This window comes from Bombyx mori, chromosome 17 (genome assembly GCF_030269925.1).
Source record: "Bombyx mori chromosome 17, ASM3026992v2".
In the NCBI taxonomy this organism is placed as follows: domain Eukaryota; kingdom Metazoa; phylum Arthropoda; class Insecta; order Lepidoptera; family Bombycidae; genus Bombyx; species Bombyx mori.
In genome coordinates, this window is record NC_085123.1 from 10,354,400 (window position 1) to 10,381,946 (window position 27,547).

At 37.3% G+C, this 27,547-nt stretch overlaps 1 protein-coding gene and 1 long non-coding RNA gene across 2 annotated transcripts in view; one reads left to right on the forward strand and one right to left on the reverse strand.

Annotated features, from left to right (window-relative positions):
* LOC101739936 (protein rhomboid) overlaps positions 1-27,547 on the forward strand; it is a 134,231-nt gene that overhangs the window by 64,060 nt on the left and 42,624 nt on the right. The gene's annotated exons all lie outside the window — the stretch shown is intronic.
* On the reverse strand, positions 25,421-27,520 carry LOC134200459 (uncharacterized). Its single transcript, XR_009975400.1, has 2 exons — positions 27,341-27,520; positions 25,421-25,771 (listed from the first exon to the last, which is right to left on the reverse strand). It is a non-coding gene; the product is annotated as an uncharacterized LOC134200459 (long non-coding RNA).

Below are 27,547 nucleotides of genomic sequence, written 5' to 3' on the forward strand. Positions count from 1 at the left end.
TTCTAAACACTATTTTGTTACCTTTACGCTCTTATTGGATGTATTTTAATGATCGTAATTATTAAACCACTCACCGTCAGTTAAAGCCGTCGGTATTAATTGCCGGAATTACAATGAAAATGTACGAAAAGTAAAATAGTTATCAAATAATTTCCTGTGTTTTTTTTATTGCTTATACGGGTGAACAAGCTCACGGCGAAACGCCGCCCTTTTGTTTGAGACTTGAGGTCTATGTAATTGTAGTAATTACGCAATTTTTTTTGTGACCTGTCTGCATAACTTGAACATCGGCATAGTCGCCTAGCTATAAGCGTACTTTACGTCGACTTCGGTCTCTACTTGAAAACGTTCAGAATATCTTTTTCTTTCTTTTATGTACACAGACAAGATAACAAAACTGTTTTGGAATATTGGTATCGAAGGTTATCTTTTTTCTTTTCCCAAAACAATATTTTTCTCGTCTCTCCAAAAAGTCATCCACGGCAGCACGGCCGCGTTATTGTTGTCGTATTTAGTCCCACAGAAAAGCTATTTTCAATTTCGGGAATTAGTAAAATCACTAAATGCTTAGTCCCGAGAATATAATAGATGTTCAAGATTCAAGTAGATGTTCAATATCTGCCAGTGTGAATTGTCTCGAGTGCAATTTTCGAAGGGAAATCGAAGGGCCGCCAAGCTTATCACAATATTTTTATCCGAGGACATACTTAGTTCGCCTTTGACTGTTTTCAACGATACGAACCAAATTATTTATGCTCTAAGAACGGAACAACGACATTAATTGAAGTGTATCAACCACTTTAGCGTGGTTGATACACTGCGAAATAAATATCAAACTCAAACAGTTGATATTGATATGCGTGTCTGACACTTCGTCTCATTTTACCATCGATCACCCGCTATCGGGGCAAAATTTATCCCGACCAATTTGAACTATAGCGCTCCCCAATGTTCTTCCAGACGCAGTTTTTGGCGTATCGCTTTAAAACGAACGTCCTTTTTGTATACCCGCAAAGCTATATAGTACATTCTTCTTCTTTGTCGTTACACAGTGGTCGTGGCTGTCATGCTTTCAGTAATGAGTTTTACAATCCATTGCTACTCGTTCCATCCGATCGCACGTTTGGTGCTTATGTGTAGAAGATAATCCGTTGCAGCCTTGACCTGGTTAGTTAACCTTGCGGGAGATCTGCCGCGCAGTCTACCTAGCCCTGCACTAGCAGGTGGTCCATAGAAAGATCTCCACATCGCGACACATGTCTAAAAAATGTCAGGATACGAGAGCGCAGCGTGCAGGAGAGACACTAACTATTCTCAATTCTTCAAAATCGGACTCATTGGTGCAAAATTCGTTACGAAATTCGAAACGCTAGGCCGAGCATTTTTCTTCAGCACCACATTCCAAGTGCGTATATTATGTGCTTCTCATCATCTTGCAGGGTCCAAGTTTCAGCGGTATATAAAAATACAGGGAATACCAAAGACCTAACCGATCGTAGCTTACATGTCTTCGCAACGTCTTCGTAGCTTAGTTACATTACGATTCCGCCATATTTATTCTATTGCAATTGCATAACAGTCTCTAGCAATTGACATTCGCATCTTTATTTCATCTACGCAGCCCCTATTGTTGGATATGAGGGAACTAAAGTAAATGAAAGAAAAAAGACGTCGCAGTCAGCGATATGTGTGACTTCTGGCGAGTTATTTTTGTCTCTATCGATAATCAATACTTCGGTTTTACTTCGGTTTATTTTGACGCCGAATTCAAGGCTCACTGTTTCCATCTTTACCAGAAGATTTTCGATGAAGGAAATACTAGTCGCACAAAAGGTGGCATCATCGGCGCAAGGCAGACTAGAGATCCCTGATCCTCGAACGGATATGCCATCGTTCTAGTCCTTGAGGGCAACTCTTATGATGTGCTTCTGTGTAGACATTAAATAGGATCGGCGATCCTAAACACATTAAATAATTTTATACTTTTTCGACATTCACGCTTAAAGTTTGCAGTCAAAATAAGCAAAATCATTTATGGAAACGAATCAAAAATTCAGTTAGAATAATCTAACCGTGATGTACTATTAACGAGCTTTTAATCCGTAACATCATTTTTTTTTATCGTTGACAATATCCGCCTTCCGATTTTAGTCTCAAACGTCAAAATGTGCAAAATCATGTAACTGTTCGAATTCAGGTTTTTAACAAAAAAAAAAATTTTTTTTATTGCCGTATAGGCAGACACGCATACGGCCCACATGGTGGTGATTGGTTACCGTCGCCCATGGACATCAGCAATGTCAGGGGCAGAGCCAAGCCGCTGCCTACAGTTTAATACTCTCCACAAGCCTCGTTGAAGAAGGACATGTCATAGCACTCGGGAAAACAACATTAAAGATTAAGTGTCCCATGGCAACTGTAATGCCAGCAGATAGTCTTACGAGATTATCTATTCTTTTCAACTAAACGAATGCTTCGTTCTCGGACAATCCGAAATCGTACTGCGAATGTGTTTATGAGAAGTTCCGTGGGAGCGTATTAGTGAGCGCGTGTGAAAACCGCATGACAATGGACCCCGTGTCACACATGATCCACAGAGGAGCTCTGATTTAGAAGACACATTACGCCGAACAAAGCCGGATTGTAGTGTCGTAACGTACGATAATTATGTATGTAGTCTATTGCGTAGGACGCATGGGAATCGGTGTCCTCTAGATCTCGGTCAGAATCATTCCTGAATGCTCAGTTCTCACTAATTCAGTTGATCGTTATATACATTGAAGTAACGGACGGACAAGGTCACGATTTATTTGCGATTGTGATTTTCGTTAAACTTCATTGAAGTCAATGAACTCGTTTTCTATCATAATCATATTGATGATGAATGTAATGCGTTCTATACAAGGCCGAACCCTTTTTGTTCTTTATAAAATCAAAGATATCATTTACGACAGTCATACAAGCTGAAATTAATAAATGACTGCAAGATTAAATAATTTTCGGATGTAATAAAGAAAATAGAATAAAAATGAAGCATTTAAAAACAATTCTAACACGGTAGCATCATCAATCTAGATTTACAGTTAAATGTAAAAATTTAACCATAAGATATTCGAGAGATTGGCCACTGTTTCTAACCGACCTCCGGGTCACAGTCCGCGTGAGAAATAGATACGTTTAACAACGCGTTCACAGATATACCTTTAAAATTATCTAACTTTTGTTTGTGTACAAGCTCGCGTTTCTCAATAGTCGTGGCTAATAAAGTTGCGGCAGTTCTCGTGGTCAAATGCCACCGAACAGGGAGTGTTCGAACGACATTTGCCCTTAACAAGTGTAGATTATCGCAAAAGGAATTCTTCGAATAATAAGAGCGATCTGATCTTTAAAGCAATCGGTCAAAGGTAACAGAACAGATAACAGAATAGGAACAGAATTCTGAACAGAAACACGCATTGTATTGATTCTAAATTTATATTCTACTAGCGACCCGCCCTCGCTTCGCTTCGGAAACATTAAATTTTATTATTGATAGCTGAGTCCCGCGATGCTACCCGCGGTTATTGTCGGACCGCGGGTGAAGCCGCGGGGTAAAGCTAATCTAAAAAAAGTAGCCTAAGTTACTCCTTATATCATCAGCTATCTATCAGTGAAAGTCCCGTCAAAATCGGTCCAGCCGGAACAAACAGACATACAGACAGACAAAAATTACAAAAAATGTTATTTTGGTGTATGTACCGTATATCTTATATATAAAAATCTTGTGTCACAATGTTAGTTACCATACTCCTCTGAAACGGTTTAATCGATTTTTATGAAATTTTATATGCATATTCAGTAGGTCTGAGAATCGGCTACTATCTATTTTTCTTAACCCTAAGTGATAAGGGTTGTCCACCCTTACAATTTTTTTTTGACATTTTTTTTTTATAATGAGGCATTATGTGGTTGAATGAGGTTTTGTTATTTTTATATCCCCTCATCGTTCACAGCGCTACATGCCTCTTTCACTCATTTACCACATCCTTACACACTTACAATAAGTTAGTTTTTTTTTTCTACACTAGAAATTCCCTAGATTTCTTAGATATGGCAAAACAACGTTTGCCGGGTCAGCTAGTACTTATATATTCTTATTAGGAGTGGGTAATATCGGTTTTGCCGCGTATCGAATCGTATCTATATATCGAGGATCAATATCGGATATTGAATCTATATATTTTCTGAATCTATATATTGATGGATGCTAGTAGATTTTCTCGATTCATGATATTGGAGATTTGAAACGATACGCTGATATAATATCATAGTAGATATAGATTTAAGTCAACGTTATACGGTTGGTTTTCTGATATCAATTTATAATATGATCTTAAAGTAATAAAAAGAACATGAAAATAAAAATATCAAAAAAACTTTCCTTCATGCTTTTACCAGGCTTAGGACTGGCTACATTATTTTCAGTTTTTAGTATTTTGTGTCTTAATTTAAAATTACAAAATATACCAAAAGAGTGTAGATTTCAAAAGTTTAATACAAACACAAGAAATAAACTCAATTATTTGGATTCAACTAAAAATAGAAAAATGTGTACTTTAAAAATCAAACACAAAAAACTTTTAAGTATTTATAAACACTTGTCCAAAAATTCTAGTTCAAGGTCAAAGCGCGTGAAATTAAATTCAACGATGCAAATAGGCTATACTGCATTCAAGTTAGGGTCGAAAGTTGAAACTTCTTTCCTTAATTGTATCCTGCTGATACGCTAAGAATAATCTACAGACATATGGACTTAAATATAAGGTTTACAATTGTATGGATAATGCCTGTTTCTGTTTCATTCATCACATGATATCCCTATCGTGCGCTCTCTCACTCTGGCCGATTCGATACGAACCAAACGAATATCGCTGATATTCACGAATCGGTACGATATGCCGATGCGCATCACATCGAGCAATATCGTGTATCGGCTGATATCGCAATATAGATTTCGATTCACGAATCGGTACGATATGGCGATGCGCATCACATCGAGCAATATCGTGTATCGGCTGATATCGATATATAGATTTCGTGCGGGGCGATATCGGATTCAACGATATTGGTGCGATATATAGATATTGAATCTATATACGATTTATATCACCCACTCCTAATTCTTATACATGTAGTAAAAAGAGGCTATTTCAATTTTACAAACAGACACTCCAATTTTATTTATATGTATAGATTATTTACTTAACGAAAGTGACCAAAATAATTTGAAGGAACCCGATCAACTCGAAACAATGCATTATCCATGTTCTCAAAAGTATAAACGTTCAAATCTATTCCAAAAGCGACAGTAACATCAGTCAAAACTAAAACTCGCAGAAAAAAAAAAGAACAACGAAGAAGACAAATTTCGTTAGCGCCACGATCCAATTTTATCCGGTCATTTGCGTCTAAACTTGTCCCGTCGTTCAGATGTCTGAGTCCGAGTGAGGACAAGTCCTTAGCGTCGCGACGCAGAAAAGAGAGAATGTCGAGTGAAACGGCGGGCGACGCGGATGTGGCCGGATTTAGCTGAGGACGGGTCGGCGGAAGGATTTGCGACGCCGCGCCGCGCGACGTGCCCCTCGTGTTGCGAATTGTTTGAACTAATTCCGTCGCCGTAACATGCAGAATCCTTTTGGACAGTACCTACCTTGTTAAAATGTTTTGCGTGGCGTTCTCGGAATTTTCTGTTATACTCCCCTTAATGCCCCTCTGTCGAAATGTTTACTTCAAAGGAATGCTGTCGTAAATAGAAAGACAAAGTTAAAACACTATTTGATTCCCGATCACTGAGGATGCGTTAAATGATTCCTTAAATGCTATATTAAATTGACAAGACAATTGAATTACTTCTAAGCTTACAGAAAGACAGTATACATAATAAAGTGTGCGTGTAAAGACATGAGATAATTCGAGCAGCGTATACTTTGCACCTGTGTGCTTAGTGCGAGTTTCTTCACGTTCTCGATAGCGTAAACGTTAAGCCGATCGATACAAATATGAGCTAACTTTTACGCTATCGAGAACGTTAAAAAACTCGCACTAAGCACACTGAAGAGCTGTCTGTCCTTGAACACGTGTGCGACCAGCGGTCCGGCCTTGTGACCTACAGGACCTTGCAGATGCGCTGCAGGTGTACTGCTTTATTGTAATTATAGCTGTTTGAGTCAAGTGTATACACGATACTCTATATCGTTTAAAGCCGTGAATTATTGTCGTAAATACGAGAACGTAATTACGGAATTGTATGTCCAATCATTGATGTGCGTCATGAGATTGAGTGGATTAATTATGATTATGATATTACAGAAAACTAAATATGTTTATAATTTATTTGTATTTATTAATCTTTTGTATTTCAACACAAAGACCTCTACATATTTGTATAAAATGTTTTTAGCAGAAATTTAGTTCAAACAAAGTTAGAGAGATCACAACAAGTATACATTCGTCTGGGTTTTCCTTATCCTTGTTCAAACTAGTACAAAAGACATCGATTCTCAAATGATACTTGCCGGTGTGTAAATAGAATAGTGAGTGACGCGCGACTTCACTTGAAAATAAGATAGCGTTTGTCCGCCCTAACGAGTCACAAGTTTTGACATGTATCCAAAAAAAATCTTAATTATTTATAGCCAGTATCTCTCAGCGCATTAGAAAAATTTACAGTATTTTTTTTAAATTTGGAAATCACATTTATCAATGCTTTATGCGACGTCCATTGTATATAATACCGATTAAAAGTAATATTAAAATCTCACATCTTACGGAAAAATATTTTTATGACAGCAAATGTAACGTTGTTTTATGTTATGTCGGCTGTGTTTCAAACAAGAAGTGTTTGCAAGAGATAGCAGTTATCGCCTGGGAACGTTAAACAGGCGGGTCGGAGCCGCGTGCCACCGCCTCTTGAAACTTGCACAATACAATCTATGTACCAAGGGTTTATCCGTAAATGGAAAGCCTTAAATCTAGACCTCTACCTTACGATTTTTTTTTGTGGCTTAGATGGGTGGACGAGCTCACGGCCCACCTGGTGTTAAGTGGTTACTGGAGCCCATAGACATCTTCAACGTAAATGCGCCACCCACCTTGAGATATAAGTTCTAAGATCTCAGTATAGTTACAACGGCTGCCCCGCCCTTCAAACCGAAACGCATTACTGCTTCACGGCAGAAATGGGCGGGGTGGTGGTACCTACCCGCGCGGACTCACAAGAGGTCCTACCACCAGTATAAGATTGTTGACATTTCGTTTTAACGTGTGTTGGTACAGAAGAATACGACAATAACGACTATTTTTAAGGGGGTAAATATATAAGGAATACCAGCGAATCATTTTGCAGGTATTTATCATATATGTATACGCTACATGAGTGCACATCGTGTATAATAGAGGATGATAATGATTTTGATCAGGGATGATACTGCAGAATTATAAAGGACTAGCCGTACTCGCCCGCTTCTCTGGGCATTTAAAATTAACATTATTATTTATTGTCATTATTATTAGGGAGTCCAACACTCATATAAATATTAGCCTATCCATTAAGTACATGTATTTTCTACATGGATACCAAGTTTCAAGTCAATCGGATGCATGGTTCAGTAGTTATAATGGAACATCTGTAAAAACCACTGTAGATTTATATATTAGTATAGATAAGTTTCTGGATGTTGGAAGGGATATACAAGTACCTCACATATTAAGAATACGACTTGAGAAGAAAGAAAATACACTCAAGAAATCTTTTGTGATACCAGAGAGTTAGTACAGAATCAGTTTGTCCGCTTTTAGCACATTAAACACTTCCTGAAGAACTTAACTTTTTCTCCAAGGAATATCATTGCCCGAGTTATAAAAAAAGTTTGCTCTATAAGGATAATCATATGTCTAATATATGTTTTTTTGTGTCTTTATTTCAAATCAAATATAAAATTGCCGCGTATTTACATTACCCGCACGCAATGACGAATTTATATATCAAACTAGTGATCCCGCAGTAGTCGAAATTCGACTATAATTCTTCGACTATATTTATTTATTATAATTTAATCTATTTTCAATTTGACAACAGACGTCAAAAACAAAAGTTTGACAATAAATAAATAGTATAAATAAATAAATAAATAAGTGTGGAAATTTTCATACTCCTCTGTCCGCGCAATTTTCGTAAAAAGGGATACAAAGTTTTTGCTTCACGTATTAATATATAGATGATGAAATTAATTATTTAAATTACCCAACTACAATTAAAAAATGTTTTCAATGCTTTCGGTTGGAACTCCCCACTTCTAGGTTCATTGAGTTGATAAAAAAAAATATTTAAATATATAATTATCTCATATTTATGGGGATTTACAGTTCTTTGCACAACAACAATTGGTAAAAAGAATATTACATATAAACGGTATTGAAACGTAAAATTTTCGGTGATCATATATTATTCATGCATGTTACGTATTGAAATACTATTACTATGAGCGAGTAATTTTACAATAAATTTAAACAAATCATTTTACTATAGTTTTTTTGTATAGTAAGTACAAATTCTAATTACCAGTATTAATAGGTTCATCATAGATGTTCTCGTGTATAAAGTTTTATTTGTGTTCCTAAAATTCTTGTAATCAATCTAATACACAAGCTTTACTGCGACGACTCGCAGATTTTTGATGATTTTTATCTGTTTATTTATCCTTTATATTTTATCTAAATAAAGTGTCCATCAGTGTTTCAGTGGCAAATAAAAATAATAAATTGAGGAAACATACACCGAAATAGATGTTGCACTTCCGTATCTATCATTTAAACGCATAGTTATAAATTTCTTTGATGCGGACAAAAATATTTTCTTTTTAGTGGACGTTGAATTAGGAAATTCCGCATATTTTATCCACCGCGCTCGTAATCCGTCGTCTTTAACATGAAAACCACTTAGTAATAAAGGCTGTCGTATTCTAAGCAGCTTTTAATCTAATTTCAGTCTCCTTCCTACTTTGTATCCATGATTTTGTACTATATGATATGTAACTGTATTAAATTTTGCTTACGCCAATGGTAATAGAATAAAATTACAACCAATGTGTCTAGTATCAACTTATCGAATTTCTGTCAATTTATGTACCTTTTTTGTATTTGTGGTACACAGTGGCTACACCGGCGTTATCGATACCCATAAGCAACGGTGAAAATACACCATCAGCTGAGCCCGAACGTATTCGAAGGTAATAAAAAGATTGGTAGTCTGACAGGACAAGTGTTAGGGCAATCCACCAGTCTACCCAGACACATGAAGTCATAGAATTTACTCTAATAACGGAACGGCAAGTAATGATTGCGGTTGACATAGGCAGGATGGGGTAGTAAGCTTATACGCTAATTTATGTATTTGCTAGTTAGGTTCCAAATTCGATATTTTTGTACCTATCTACCTGCCTGGATAATCCTCAAGGGTCTATTCTGGCTTCACCTTGACAGGTGAACGAATACACGGGACTCAGGCTGAAGGCTAACATCTGCTCAAATAAGAGCAGTGCTTCGCTGAATCTACCACCGGATCGAAATCGCGACCTAGTGAGGAACATAGTTGACGCATTCCCAATATGTTGATACTCTGTAGTTCCCAATTATTTACATTTAAAATGTTACTTAAGAATTTGCAATGACCACAGTTACCGTTAAAAGCATTGGTGCCTCTCTCACAGAAGTGGATAGCAAAAGAAAATGTGATTTGAATATGACTATGTATGATATTTGATTAATTTTATGAGGATCGGAACTGATGTGATTAGTATGCACAGCGTTCTGCGTCCGTCTATACGTCCGCCGGCGTCGGTCCACTGACGTATTTATATATGTATGTACATGTACTTGCCATAGCGAAAGCTAAAAAACACTTCATTAGAAGCTATGATCTGATTATTTTTTTGGATTCCTTCTTGAATAGTGTTTGCATTCTTGACTGCCAGAGTTAAGTATCCAAAAATTTGGTAATTCTAGAGATTACAATCAGTATTTCAAAAATATTAATAATGAAACTAAATATCATAGTACATTTCTCATGTACACGCGAGTCGCACACGTTATCACATATCGTTCAATGAAACCTATGTAAACTGTAAATGTAATGTAATGTAATAAACTACCTTTTCTTTTGTACTCAAAATACAACCATAAAGATGTTTATCGTAAACGGTGGCGTGACACAAGTTGTTAACCAGCGCATTCTATTGAAGACAACCACTTAATATCGGGGCGGTTATCTGCTCAATTACTGAGGTACAACTGCTGCGAGGGAATGGCCTCATAAATATCACGTTGACCCAGTGATTTTTACGGACGATTTTTTTATTTCACTTTTCATGTCAATTTTTTTCATTTAAGTTGTTGTTTACCCGTCCGCGAGAAACTGAAATAGGCTACCAGCTAAAGGGGGAAAAAGAGTTATTATCTTTATCTATCTTCTATCTATATATATAAAAATGAATTGCTGTTCGTTAGTCTCGCTAAAACTCTAGAACGGTTGGACCGATTTGTCTAATTTTGGTCTTGAATTATTTGTGGAAGTCCAGAGAAGGTTTAAAAGGTAGATAAATATGAAAAATTTCGGAAATAAATAAAATAACAATTTTGTATTTCCTTTGATGTGTCCCCCGTAGGACGGATTCCTTTTGTTTGTTTTAAGTTTATTTTATACAAAAGTTTAGGTCTTTTATTTATTGATTGAGGCACTACGAAGTCTGCCGGGTCAGCTAGTTTAAAATAAAATAAAACATGGTACATACCGATAGCTCACATAGCATGGCAGATAATTTAATTCCAGTGTAGCTGAATTAATTTGAATTTAAGTTCTAAATGCGCTTTATTTAAAGTCCATAATTACTAGCAGATACGATCGCAAAGCCATTTCAGGGTAAATCCTTCCAATCGGCAAGTTCGACATGTCTGAAGAGATTTCTATCATTTTGTCACTAGCTCGCTCATTACTGATATACAGTACTTGATTGAAGAAGAATCCAGTCTGATATGTATCGATGTCCGCACGAATCCCGGGTAGTCGATGTAAAAATATGCGGAATTGCCAGTTATAATACAGTAACGAGTATACGTGTATTTTACAGACTCGATGTAATATATAAAAGAATGCAGCTTCATCTTTTAGTCTTAAATTAAATTGTGAGACCACAGAATCACAATAAAAGGGTTTAAACACATTTTTTATTTTCCAAAAAGTTTTTATAGCTATATCTTGTACATGTATATATATAGGTTTTTGTTTGTGTATCGTTCGGTTTTTTTTATAGATAGTCTATTAATTCTCTAATTTATTGTAATTATCTCTCATGTCTAACAAAACTGACCTAATGCAATTCGCCTTTCTTACCGGAAGGGTAATTTAAATATTGTACTCGATTGTTTTAAATTTAAGTTGAATGTCAATGGACATAGATTATACACGTGTATGAATCTAATAAAGATATATATCTCCGGTACAAATTGAGTTGTTGTGAACATTAGCATCTCCAAAGACAAAGACGTTATTATTTTCATTTATAATGTACTAGCTGACCCGGCAGACTTCGTAGTGCCTCAATCGATGAATAAAAGACCTAAACTTTTGTATAAAATAAACTTTAAACAAACAAAAGGAATCCGTCCGACGGGGGACACATCAAAGGGAAAACAAAATTGTTATTTTTATTTAATTCCGAGTATTTTCATATTTATCTACCTTTTAAACCTTCTCTGGGCTTCCACGAATAGCTTAAGACCAAAATTAGCCAAATCGGTACAGCCGTTCTCGAGTTTTAGCAAGACTCACGAACAGCAATTCATTTTTATATATATAGAATGTATTTGCACTATATTTTTAGTCTCATTAACCAAATGGACATTCGGGTTTTTACTAAGAACGTTTTCAGAATATTTTCGAGTAGGTACGTCCCCGGCAACCCTGTCGGAATGCTGTACCGCACAGGTGCACACACACCTGCCGTGTAACATGTGCACTGACAATTCGCATCTCGCGATCCTACACATATCGAAACACACAGTTAGTTTGCATTCGATATTATAAACAAAGAATAATCGAGTCCGATTTTGCTATGAAGTACCGAGAATCCAACTAGGTAAACTAAATATTGTATCAAAAAAAAAATGGTTTATTAATTCTAAACAGAAACATTTTCAAATGCGTACGTACCTTGTGATGTTTCGTTTAGTGAAATCGTTGTTTTAAAGCAAAATAAACCTAAACTAAAATCGGAAACAATATAATCGGAAATTCTAAAAACAAATATTGATCTCGTAAAAGCAAACGTAATCCCACGTGCTAATAAACCGTTTTAAAATCTTCGCGTAATTGAATAATAATGAGTCTTAATTAAACAAACACAACACGTAAATGGGATCCATTTCGAACATCTCACAAAATTAAATTTAGTGCTTCCGACACGATGTTAGCACGATATTTTCTTATTTGCGAAACGGGAAATACTTTTATTTTAACAACAGCGATGACAAAATCGTTTGGAGATATTTTCATTTACAAAATCTGTATTCTGATTATTGTAGACAGACAGCGTTTGTTCGTAAATGCGCAGGAAAAATCATACAATTCAGCATTGTGATGTGTTGAAAACATATTTTATGACATACTAGTAACCATATCACTTTCACAAAAAAAATTGATATTTAAGAGGCCGTCATAATGTTTTTTAGAAAATTGTGAGTTTACAAACTTAGCTTAGTTTTCTTAAAAAACCGAAAATAGCTTTGGTTTATGAATACACGAGAATTCGCATTTACTTTGCACATTTATTGATCGAAATCAAAACTTCAAAGTCGGACGAACGCAAAATCCAAAATCGTATCGGACCACATAAATAAACCTTCAAGTACACAAATCAAAGTGAATATTGCAAGATCGACGGGGGCGGATGAACTCCGCTGACCTAAATACGAAATCTCAACGGAGTGCGGACCGGATGTATACCGTAACGTCATACGGTGACCTAGACGTATGTGAGATGTTCATTGAATAATAATACATACATCATCTTATCTGGATACTATTTTTTATTACCTAGCCGAATGAGCGAGCTCAAGGCCCAAATGGTGTTAAATGGTGGTCGATGGCCAACATACCGTACTCACCGTAAGACATGCTCCAGACCGGAACCTAATGACAATAGGCAGGGTACCAATGAAATGTCACCCTCGTAACTTTTTCTTCAAAATGTTGACAGCTAGAACTTTTCTTACTATGGCTGTGGATATTTCTGGCACGATGTAATCATGCTTTTCCATTCGAACGGTAAGATAGAATTAAACATGCTTTTCCGAATGGTAATTTGGTCCTTATATTCCTCGTCGAACCCGTTGCTTGCGATGAAGGGCTCTACGAGCAAATTAACCTATAAATACAGCCCACTGACCGTCTACTCAGCCAGAGGAATGAATACCCTACAAACTGAATCATTCATATCGTCCCACAGCCCACTGAGTTTCTCGCCGGATCTTCTCAGTGGGTCGCGTTTCCGATCCGGTGGTAGATTCTGCGAAGCACTGCTCTTGCTAGGGTAAGTGTTAGCAACACTCCGGTTTGAGCCCCGTGAGCTCACCTACTAGTTAAGGTTACGCTGATATAGCCTATTGAAGTCGTCGTGGCCTAAAGGATAAGACGTCCGGTGCATTCGAGCGATGCACCGGTGTTCGAATCCCGCTGGCGGGTACCAATTTTTCTAATGAAATACGTACTCAGCAAATGTTCACGATTGACTTCCACGGTGAAGGAATAACATAGTGCAATAAAAATCAAACCCGCAAAATTATAATTTGCGTAATTACTGGTGGTAGGACCTCTTGTGAGTCCGCACGGGTAGGTACCACCGCCCCGCCTATTTCTACCGTGAAGCAGTAATGCGTTTCGGTTTGAAGGGTGGGGCAGCCGTTGTGACTATACTGAGACCTTAGAACTATATCTCAAGGTGTGTGGCGCATTTACGTTGTAGGTGTCCATGGGCTCCAGTAACCACTTAACACCAGGTGGGCTGTGAGCTCGTCCACACATCTAAGCAATAAAAAAAAATAAAAAAAAGCCTCTCAAGGCTCATCAGCTTAGGTAGGAAAAAAAAAGTCGTTATAACAACGCAAAACTCCTCACTAGGAGGAGGAGGAGATGACTTCCTTTGTAGTGTCGTCACTCAGCAGACTAATACACGACTGTGCGATCAAGAGATATTTTTTCTTACTTAATAATCAACTCTAGAACGAACACCTTTTCTCCGAGTTTCCCGAACTTCTCCGAACGTTTTCTTGGTCAAACGAGGGTTAAAAAGCGTCACCGGCTATAGGTAATGGCGACACTGTCCAGTACGAGGTCTCTACTCTAGTACTTTTGAAACCCATCGATTGTCAATAAAAGGACAAAGTTTAATGATTGTTCTACACTAAAGGCGTTGTTTATCAAAAATGTATTTGGTGCATATGCTTAATTCCCAGCTCTCAACAAAGACTCGTCATTAAACTTTTGAAAGATATAATACTCAGAAGAGCTATTTATTCACTACAACGTCGCTATCCATAGCAAATAATAATATGATTAAATGTCAAACTATAGATTTGAAAGTACCTATCGAAAGTCATCATCATCATCATCATCATTAACAGCCTACAGTCGTCCACTGCTGGACATAAGCCTCTCCCAATCTACACCACTGAGCCCGGTCTGCGGCTCTCCTCATCCACTTCTTGCCGGCCACCGTGCGGAGGTCATCGCATCATCTAGCCAGGGGGCGTCCCACGTTACGTCTATCGAAAGTCGCTACGTGTCATTTCATATGACTATCAAAATTGTATCATTGATTGATTAATAATTAATATCAAAAAAATGCGAATAATGAACATCATAAAACGCATATCGCATCGTGGGAATAGCTTAATATGTAACGGTAAAACAATTAACCTACTTTGACTAAACATTTCTTAGATTCTACCGAAAACAAATTCGGATGAACGGTAACAATTAGTTACGCTGCGCCGGATAAAGTATGAATTTTTCGTCAATTCATAAACTAGGTACGACGATTAATTATACGGCCAAAGACATTCGGTAAAGTGATTCGTTATTCAGTGTAACAGTTCAAAAGAGCCGGCGTTTATCATTGTGGAACGAGTGATTTGTGGCTTGCAGGGCTGCCAACCGAGATGCAAATAAATTCTTCAGTGTGTAACAGTTTTTCGCAATGGAGTGGACACTTTGTTTTGAGCTCTCTACTTTTTTTGTTTAAAACTGTTCTACGTAATGTGTCTTTAGAGCGTAATATCTATAATATCTAAAATATTGAAGAAAAGGCACAATCCAATCCTCCAGTCTGCTGTAGGCATTTCAATCTCTTTTGGCAAATTAGATTTATTTTAACACTAAGAGATGATTATCGTATTGCGAAATTGACTGTCCAAAACTGGCTGACTGACTTCACAAAATTAATTGCTTCTATCACAGAAAGTACAGTAAATTCATAGTTGTTAAAAGTTGCAACAAAACATGAAAACTGCTCACAACGAAAGTTATTATTAGGTGTAGCAGCATTACTTGTCTAGACGAGAAACCAATTCGTGGTTTACTTGCGGTTTACTTGTCGCTGTTATAGACCTATTGTGGATCGGAGATTATTGGCACAATTATGCGCTAAATTCCTTTTTTCTCCACCTTATCCGACTAGGTGGGGTCGGCACAGCTAATTTTTCGGTTCCATTCTCTTCTATCAGCCGTCATCTCAACACTCACTCCTCTCTTTCTCATATCGTTATTCACACACTCCATCCATGTCTTCTTCGGTCGACCTCTTCCTCTTCTACCTTTCACTTATTAGAGTAAAATTGAGTTGGAATGCAAAATGGCAACAATCACGTAATTGAATTACTCAGCAAACTTAAAATCGAGGGATGGCTTAATTTTAATGTAATTATTTGTAAAAATGTTTAGAATCTACCAAACATCAGTGAACAAAGTCGGCACACGGCGCCAGCTCCGACGCGCCGTGAGAATCGCACTCTCTGTTAACTCGACCGTGACTCCGGCCTCTATCCGGGAATGTACACGCAAAAACATGTCACGGGAATCACCAAATCGATTTTCGATGACAATTTCTATCGATCCCATTCCTCGGTCCCGATCGACGTCTGACGCTTTCCTTACAATCGATCAAATAAATAGTTGCATCGCAGTCATCGATTTTGAACGGCACTAATTCGACGCTCAAACCAAAATGTGTAAAGAAGTAAATATAATATCCGGCGGCGAGAGCAAAAGAAGTGTTCGTTACAAGTACGTAATGGGTCCAGGTTAAGGATTAAATAGCTAAGCATAGTCGTAATCGTCATCATTTGAAACCAAAAAACAATGTTAATGTTTTAAAACTAATTTGATCACATTATTTTCATATTTTGTCTGTTTAGTTTACCGCTGTTATAGCATGGCTAAGTACTATCATTCTGCTTACTTCCGGGTAACAATAATACGTACCGGTTTGTAGGGTAAATCCCATAATACGACGCATCCACGTCGTGATGTCTATGGGCTGAGGCTGAGGCTGAATACCCTGAGGGTAAAAAAAAATGCTTGTACTGTATATTAATCAGGGTAAAACTCGAAGAGCGTAAGTAATGTCATTACATTTCCTTTACAAAAAAAGGTGCGTGTGCAACTTGATGCCTGTGAATGAAGTGAAACTTCTTTTTCGATGTGTAGTATTGTGGTTTTCTTTATTTTTCATCCTTAAATCAGATTGCTTTTCTAATAAAGAATGCTGCGTATAAGAGATGCGACATTTTCAATTTTCACATAATATATTTTTTTAATTATAGATAGGAAAATAAATAAATATATATTTTAAACACTCCATTAAAATATTGGACGCTACTCGTTGCTAACGCTCGCGCTGGCCTGTAACAGGTATACTACGCGCATGCGTTCGAGTGTCACGCATTCACTCTCACTCTGTCTCTTTCTAGTTTAACGCAACCTTATTGGAAATCGCATTAGAAGTTTCACTTCCAAAAAATTGTTACGTTTCTCAAATCGAAATCAAAAACGATAACAAGAGCGTTACCGTAATAACCCCTCAGATTGTGTGCGCGAGCCGTGGCGCCTGTGTCGGCGGCGCGCCTCTGCATCGGTAGTGTTTCAACAGCAGTTAAGTTAGGGTTAAGGTGATTAAAACTGGCCGAACGGCGCGTGCCCCCGGGCCAATCGCCGCCCGCGCGTATATCACATTCCAATATAAATTAGTTTCGAACGGACGCAGGTTTATGTGCCGAAATAAGCTCTCCGGCTAACCCACGTAATTAGCCGGTGCATGGCATAAACAACGATTGCCTTACCCGATGTAGGTAAATTGTTTTTTGACCGTTTTAAAGTGAAGCATCTCGCCTCGCTCCCATGTTATTGTTTTAAAAACACCTTCACTAGACGCTGCTAAGGGTAAATAATGACAAGAAAAGTTCTTCCATTCAATAAATACTAAATAATAATAAAATGGTAACTTCAACCAAGAAGACTACTTTGCCTTACCCAATGTAGGTAAATTGTTTTTTGACCGTTTAAAATGAAGGATCTCGCCTTATTTCCATCTTATTGTTTTAAAAACACCTTCACTAGACGCCGCTAAGGGTAAATAATGACAAGAAAAGTTCTTTCATTCAATAAATACTAAACAATAATAAAATGGTAACTCCATCCAAGAAGACTAATTTGCTGTAATTGTTTTTTTTTATAAGCGCTGCCATGTGCTGTCGTTACCAAAACTTATTTATGTATAAATAGTTGGGAACGACAAATATATAAAACATACAAACTTACAAACTATAAGCTTGATATCTTAAAAACAATTGCACTTTAGTAAAAAATGATCCAGGGTATTTAGTGTAATGAGTCAGAATATTTGTGATTTTGAGTGAGGAACTCGGTCGGGAACCCTAATTCGATTTATTTTTTCTTTTCAAATGTTCACGATTGACTTCCACGGTGAAGGAATAACATGTGTAATAAAAATCAAACCCGCAAAATTATAATTTGCGTAATCACTGGTGGTCCCTATTGTGAGTCCGCACGGGTAGGTACCACCGCCCTGCCTATTTCTGCCGTGAAGCAGTAAGGCGTGTCGGTTTGAAGGGCGGGGCAGCCGTCTTAACTATACTTGAGACCTTAGAACTTATATCTCAAGGTGGGTGGCACATTTACGTTGTGCACGTCTATGGTCTCCAGTAACCATTTAACACCAGGTGGGCTGTGAGCTCGTCCACCCATTTAAGCAATAAAAAAAATCTATAATTTCCAGGGATACCTGATACAGTTTGACTTCAGTATATTCCGTTTTCTTGGAAAAAATCTAGTAAAACCGACATCGATGCAGGTATCACTTACAAGAAAATGTGCATAAATTTGGAACACCAATAACGGTTTTGCTCAAGTGTCATTAATTAGTCGTATTGGAATTTACGATTCGTAATTGAAGAGTGAATTTTAAGGGGCTGATCGCCGGCTTGCGGTCGGCACTCGTCTGGTACAAGGCGCACGCGATACCTTCGCATTTGAGAATATCTCGACTGCAAAGTTGTTCCGCTGAAACAGCGCAATTTCCGAACTAAGCCCGCAGCGATCGCCAAATTACAGTATACGCCGCCGGCATAATTACACGCACTCGTTGGACGCGTGCGTGGAAACACCAAACGATTTATTAAGATTTAATTATCGTCAATTAAAATCGAACTAGATTTATATAAAAAGACGATTTTAAGATTCGCAGCATTTCGAGTTTCTCTAGTGCAGAAAGAAAGCTGCTACGGTTCGCAGTAGCTACGATCCGTAGCGCGTAGACGTCGTAGAGAATTGCAGGTTTGAGGAAGTTAATTAATTATTTATTTTTAATGCCTTATCGACTTTTTAGACTTTTGTAAAAAATTTGTCAACTCTGTTTTGCTCTGCAACAATGACTTTGATTCTTTCTGTCGTAAACACCTTTCTCTAATTCAAAGTTCAGAACATATAAGACAGATACAAAATAAATAATTTAATTAGTTAGCATTGCAGATCAATAATACAAAAGGGTAAAAGTCGAGACGGGGTCTTCCCACGAGCGCACGAGACCTCCTCGACGTGCATACATTACCGCAGCGCGCATTGTCGCGCCGTCTCGCGCCGCCCTCCCGGCCACACGCACACCCAAACTTCGACGCACATCCAGTATTTTTGTTAACAACTATGTATTACTTAAATACATTCGTTTATAATATGGAAAACTACCGCCTCGGACATTGTCGGAAGAAAAAGCTAATCTCTAATACTTGACGTAATATCAGTACGCGTTTGAAAGCATAGTTCGTATCTATAAAATATATTTCTCAAAAGCAAATATTCGAATAGAGCCTCTCAGTGAGATGAAAATTGAAATCTATGTACATATTATAAAGTGACAGTGACTTTTTCTTCTTGAGAATTGATATATATAAAAAGCACGATACGTTAACTTGAGGGCTCGGAAGAGCCTTTATGAAAAATTAATTCCTTTAAGGCTTTCAAATAATTGACCCAATAAGACGAGGGAAGGAATCCCTATCGTCCCAGAACCTACATTAGCATGTTAATGAAGGGGCGTGTCGGTCCCGATGGCTCACACAAATCACGTCCCTCGTGTCCCACGCGACGCCCGCACTCTTTACCCTTCCACGCTTGTGATATATGCCTTTTTTAATAACCAATTACGATTTTAATACTTAAAATTTAAAAGTACAGTTTCTGATATCAGGCAAATGAAGTTAGTCTTGGCAAAAATACGTTTTTAAGGTGTTCGTGTCTATGTAGAGCATTAGAAGTCGAAGCGAGAATATAATTTTCAAATCGATTATTTATGTATATAATTCTTTATCCCAAAAAGGGTCGCAAGAATATCCACAATGCCTTAGAGACATATTGGAACGTTAAAAATTCGGAAAAATTAAATTATGCATATCTTTTTATGTTAACATGAGGAGATTATTTTAATTTAATGAATTTTTAAGCTCCGATGTGCTTATAACATAACACCTAGTAAGTCAACTATGGTTATTTTTAACCTAGATAAGTTACTATTAATAAATTCATGCTTCACTTGCTATTAAGTAATGGTGGAGTCTATAAACACACCAACGTGAATACAACCGGCCATTGTCCCATTCAGACATGAAGTCGAAATTCCAATTGCATTAGCCTATTGCACCCTTCATATCGAAACGTACAATTGCTTCGCGATAGAAATAAGCAAGACTACCAATCCGTCTACGTCCTATTATTCAGTCCTAGTGTTAATTATTATTAGTATTTATTAGTTATTATTACTCAAAATGGGAATTAAAGAGAGAAATAGAAAAATTCAGCGAGACATGAAATGATGCAGAGATAGAGCCCAAAAGAATAGGATCGCTCACCATTATATCATGAGGGTGCGATGTGCTGATGAGGTCTCCCAAGATAATTGGTTTCTCAAGGCAGTGTTTTTTGTATTAATATTTCGATGACGTGATATCGCCATCTCTTTGATGCGTAAAGCAAGATCAGGACTTCTCTAATTCCCGGAATGTTATCGTACTGTTAACAAAGAATTGAAACACAAACAGATTTTACAGAAATCGAAATTCATAGGGACAAACATTTTAAAATAAAATGAGACATCAACTCAAAATCTCTATAGCCGCATGTAAACGATTAGACACTTCATTAAAATGAAAAACTGTATTATGATGATCATAAAGAATAGTTCTTGTTTTTGTTTGATGTTAAAACGAACCGGGAGTCGATGGTAGCGTGAATTAACATAGTAACGAAGAGGCGGGTCGACCAGTAACTCACGCCCCACACAAAATAAATAATTTTAGGTCTGGAATGCGGATACCTGAGTTCCTGTTTCAGAATCCTGTAAATACAAAATTAATAAACGAAAAATATAAATTTGAATAAGTGATCATGAAAAAAAGTGCATTAAATATTTTATTATGCTTCTACTTAAGACCTAGAGCACGATATTGTTGTCTTTTAGCACGCAATGAAATAGTCGAATATGAATTTTAAGTATTGTTGTGGGAAATTCAATTTCGTTCTTAATGTTTCATTCACAGTTCATTTTATTACACTAATTAAATGGATTTAGTTAAAAGAACTCCTTTTCAAATTTATTTTATTAATATGCGGGTAAATAAAGATGTCGTCTTAATCTAATCAAAATTACCTTTATCTTCTCATACGGGTTCCACGTACATACCCAACAAAACCTACAATTTAAAGTTAAATTTATCTAATACCTGTTCTTTTATCTTCGCTTTTGCTGTTAAGACCTCGATTAGTTCAGACTTTGGATGTTATTTTAATCCATCCAATCATAATAAAAACATTAACAGTGAATTATTCTTCTAAACATTTCATCAATAAATAATCTAATGTCATAATTTAACAATGACAGTTTCTCTTTCGAAAAAAAATACACGCCTGGCTTCTTAGTTCAAATACTTAAATGATCAAATGACTTTATTAAAATATTCCTTTATCGAGGTCAAAGGATTTTGAAGAATAAATGATCTTTTTTTCCACTTATCTGCATTGGCTACTGAGATTCGTGGGACCATTTTGGCTTCACTTTGTTTGGTGTGCGAGCTCATGGGGCTCAGTCTAAAGAATTTGCTAACGTCTACCCTAGTCAAAGCAGTGCTTTTCTGAATCTACCACTGGATCAGATCGCTTGCCTCCGAGAAATATTAATGATCATAATCTGTTCGACTGATCTATTCCGATCTCTTTACATCTTGCGCCAACCATATTAAATATCCAAATGAATAAATATATCATGTGTCTGACAATACCACAGATTTTTTTTATTGCTTTGGTGGGTGGACGAGCTCACAGCCCACCTGGTGTTAAGTGGTTACTGGAGCCCATAGACATCTACGACGTAAATGCGCCACCCACCTTGAGATAAGTTCTAAGTTCTTAAGTATAGTTATAACGGCTGCCCCGCCCTTCAAACCGAAACGCATTACTGCTTCACGGCAGAAATAGGCGGGGTGGTGGTACCTACCCGCGCGGACTCACAAGAGGTCCTATCACCAGTAATTACGCAAATTAAAATTTTGCGGGTTTAATTTTTATTACACGATGTTATTCCTTCACCGAGGAAGTCAATCGAGAACATTTGTTGAGCACGTATTTCATTAGAAAAATTTACCAATTTTTGGGATTCAAACATCCTGGGATTCGATCCCGCCTGGGATTCGAACACCGGTGCATCGCTCACCACGAATGCACCGGACGTCTTATCTTTTAGGCCATGATGACTACAGATAAAGAGAATCAGTCAGGCACTAATTCAGCGAATGATTTCTACGATCACAAAACATTATTTCTATAATACTCGTACTACATATTTTAATGTTTTTTAAGATCACGAATATCAATTTTGTCTAAAAACGATATGTGATTAAAAGCGGACAAGAAAAGATAAATCGTATACGAAATAAATAAAGGTAAGTTTAAAATGTGTGTCGTATTTATTGGATCGTCTCGGTGCGGCGAGAGTCGTGCGTGTGGTGGGTGGCATCGACATTTGTCACACGAGGACCTACGTATAAAATGAACTTGCTTTACCTCGCTTTTTTAAATTTTACAAATCATATATGATCGTAATCGTGTCCGTTGATGTTTATCTGTTATGTAAATAATGATTTCATAAAATGAACAGGTCACCACAATGTTTTTCGCCGGGCACTAGGAAAAATCAGTTTATTGTTAAGTTAATATCTTCGATGGAGTTTATTCTTTTCGTATCTTCGTGTATACGTACCTATATATAATGCGAAATATATATAAAAATGAATTGCTGTTCGTTAGTCTCGCTACAACTCGAGAACGGCTGGACCGATTTGGCTAATTTTGGTCTTGAATTATTTGTGGAAGTCCAGAGAAGGTTTAAAAGGTAGATAAATATGAAAATGCTCGGAATTAAATAAAAATAACAATTTTGTTTTCCCTTTGATGTGTCCCCCGTCGGACGGATCCTTTTGTTTGTTTTAAGTTTATTTTATAGAAAAGCTTAGGTTTTTTATTTATCGATTGAGGCACTACGAAATCTGCCGGGTCAGCTAGTGCGAAAAAAATAATAATCAATAAACAAAGACTAAATCTTTAAGAATTTGACCGCTGATTTATTACATATGACCAATAGAGGGCCAATATGCTTCGTTTGATGAAACATTTAACCATAAATAAACAAAAGCCAATACGATAACCTAAAATTAAATCAATGTATTATGGTTCGTTTTTATTCTCAGGCCGTGATTTCCTACTGTTTTATACGTAGAGCTGGTCCTTTACAAATTTCGTACGGATTGGAATATGCATCTAGAAATGAATGTGTATTTAGCAGTAACTGTATAATTATATACTCGTTTACCACATCCGATTTTTACTACCTCTTTGTGAGCGCACCGAGCTCGCGGTGGCCACTATCGCGACAAGCATCGAAGCACTATGCAAATGCAGTTTTTGCCAGCAATCAATTGAGCCTGAACCGTCTCTCTAGCATGGTGGCCTCACTCTACATTCATAACAACATTTATTTACAATTCGATATCCGATTTGTTTACGTGACAGAAGGTGTTTTGTAATATTGCTTTTTTCTCAAAATTTACGTTTTTCAGATGAACAAAAATACAAGATTATCAACGGTTTTCAAAGTTTTAAATGCCTAAAAAAAATAACCACGTTTATATCTCTAGTTTATACCCATACGATTATCTGAAGTCTATCGGACTATTGTATACGCTCTGTGACATCGCAACAAAAAAGTGACGTCTGTCAAACAATAATACAAAACAATAAAATTATATTCCGAAAACTCACTTGTAAACATAACATTCACGAAGACAATGATTGTTCTAATAATGTCACTAATTGTATAAAGGATCAACAAAACATTTCTGACGGACAACATCTAGTTAACATATTATAATATTCAAAATTGCTCCAAACACTTGAGTCATCCTCGATCGGTATTGTGTATGTAGTCCTTAATATACAATAGCAGTGAATACGTTTTAAAAAAGCCTACAACGAACTGAAGTCGATAAAACGGGGTACAGTTTGCATTCAAAATACAATTTCCACATTAGATAAAACAAACTGCATAGTGTAGAATTTGGTCATCGTGGCCTAAAAGATAAAGGGGCGCTTTATCTTTGTACTCGTATCGAGCGATGCGACAATCCCGGTGTCCAAATCCCGCAGACAGGTTTTTTATTGCTTAGATGGGGGGACGAGCTCACAGCCCACCTGGTGGTAAGTGGTTACTGGAGCCCATAGACATCTACAACGTAAATGCGCCACCCACCTTGAGATATAAGTTCTAAGGTCTCAAGTATAGTTACAACGGCTGCCCCACCCTTCAAACCGAAACGCATTACTGCTTTACGGCAGAATAGGTATCATTTTTTCTAAATATACAGACGATTTACTGGTAATAGAGGTAGGATAGAGATGGTACTACTATCCTGCCTACTTCTGTCGTGATCCAGTATTGCGTTTCGACGTGAACAATAGGGTAGCCGTGTACTGTCATACTGAGAAATAGAACTTACGTCTAAAGGTAGGCATAGGCACGAATGGTATTTGCGTTATGGATATCTATGGGCTCCGGTAAACATTTAATACCAGGTGAGCCATGAGCTCGTCTACCCATCTAAGTAATAAAAAAACATCTAACACGTACCTTCGACCAGGATGAAGAAATGTTATTGTGTAATAAAGGTGCGGCAAATTTATTAAAAGTAATAATAAAACTCGTGGTATAGTATATAGTGTAGCCTTCACGGGAAGGTAACTACTATGTGGCCGGCTCATTTCTGCCACGAGGCAGTGACGCTGTCCGGGTTAAAGGACAGCCATTATACAATACAATTGAGATATCGAGATAGCATATGTCAACGTGTATAGAATTCTCATTATGATGTAGTTTCACGGTAGGCAGCGGCTTGACTCTGCCTCTGGCAATTTTTAATTCCACGGGCGACGGTAATAATTCACCATCAGGTGGGCCGTATGCGCGTCAGCCTAAAAGGGCAATAAAAAAAATAAAAAGGTCAAAAAAAAATATTATCTATCTATGGGCACACCGGTAACTATGTACTTCATATCAGGTATCTCGTCTGGCATATTGCAAAAATGGTGACTACCATTCGTTCACGTTTTCAATTCAACGTTTATATTCCAAGCGCATTTTATCTTCTACAAAAAGGAAGTGATTCGACCACGTTCTGCCGTGACCACCGCTAAATGTTAAGAAAAGAAAAAGATAAATAATTGTAGTAGCTATTTCTATTGAATCACTATAATTATTCGATTAATTAAGTAGACTCTAGACTAAACGCTTTAATTTTAATTGAACATAATCTTAGTTTTTTTTATAATTATTTGTGATTTAAATACTAATAAATAAATGTTTTAAAATTAATAAAACTATCTAGTAAAAGTGTTGACCCGTTTTACCCGAGTTACGTTCAAACAACAATTAATGTGGAAATAATAAATTTTTTCATGGCTTTTTTGCTCAGCACCGCACCGGCGCGCGGGGTACTATTGTCCTTCATTCTCACACGTCCTCCGAACTGCTCTCTACCGAGGAATCGAGCCTGTGACCAAGTGTACAACCTGCAATTATAAGATAAAATCGGTCCACGGCAACGAAACAATCAATGGACCACTCACGAAATTTAAATGGCATCGTGTATTTAAACGTTTTCAACGACAAATAAATGACTAGTAGATCTAGATTAAAATTGGAAGCAAATCTTTAGTAAGCTAATGCTTAGATTTAAAGCGATCTTTTACAACTAAATATTTTTTATTGCCCTTGTAGGCAGACAAGCATACGGCCCACCTGATGGTGAGGAGTTACCGTCGCCCATGGACTTCAGCAATGCCAGGGGCAGAGCCAAGCCGCTGCCTACCGTTAAGTACTCTCCACAAGCCTCCTTTGAAGAAGGATATATCATAGCGCTCGAGAAACACCGTGGAGGGGAGCATCTCTGGAAATGCACTGTGGATGAACGCAGTGGCTCGAGGTAGTATGGATGAACTCTACTCCGGCGGCGGGCGGTGCGATGGTAAAAACGAGATGAAGGTATCATCTCGAACAATTCCTCAGAGCACTCCCCATGGAACACAAGGATTTGAAATTTGATTTTAATCGTTTTCTTAAACACAACGATGCTTAAGACATATTCATCGATTGACCATATTTAATAACGTTTTAATAAATGATCAAACTACAGTTGAGGTTGGATCCACGCCGATAAATGACCAGATAATTGGACAGCAGGTGATGCCCGATAGAGGGCTGCACGCCTGACGCACACGACAATTGAACTTTACTAGAAAATTATTGCAATCGTTACCGACTTTACGCTTAACTTACCTTATAATTAAGTAGATCTGACAGATTACAATAAGCAGGGTAGCCAGGTATGAGAATAATCCATTCATAGAAAAAAATTTTTATTGCATAGATGAGTGGACGAGCTCACAGCCCACCCGGTGTTAAGTGGTTATCGGAACCCATAGACAACGTAAATGCCGCCACCCACCTTGAGATATGAGTTCTAAGGTCTCAGTATAGTTACACCGGCTACCCCCACCCTTCAAACCGAAACGCATTACTGCTTCACGGCAGAAATAGACAAGGCTGTGGAACCTACCAGTACGGACTCATAAGAGGTCCTACCACCAGTAAATCTTCTGTGCATCTACTTTTTTAGTACAATGCACCGAATATAATTCATTCCTACAACAAACCTTATATTCTGATTATATTAAAATCAAATTATTATAATTAGTTTACGCTGGCGCTGGCTAGAATGATAAGCGGGCTAAACACAATCAAAACTCATACTACTAACAATGTAAATCCAGCCGCTAGCCGCGAGGTCTCGTGAGCATTACGCCTTATAAAGAAGCTGATAACCCAGTGGTAGATACAGGTCATTTCACGAACCAGCGGCATAATGAGATGCATTATATTACTAGACAGTTTGCATTTTAGCAAGGCTACTGCTACTTCAAAAATATTTTGTAGGCAGCGGCTTGGCTCTGTCTTTGGCATTGCTGAAGTCCATGGGCGACGGTAACCACTCACCATCAGGCGGGCCGTATGATCGTCTGCCTAAAAGGGAAAAAAACATAAAATGTTGACTAAATTTTTAAGAATGGAATCTCCGTTACCATTGAAATGTTTTACTGCACAAGATAGGACACTTATACGGCACCGTTATATCCCGACTCATTAGTTAAGCAAGCTTTTGCCTTCCTGCTTAATTTTCTTTGAATTGTATTATAAAAACCTCATAAATTTGAATGATAGTACTCTACGTTAATTTCAAACTTCTCTTTAAAGATTTGCACTTTGAATGCTATGTTCCAAAATCAATT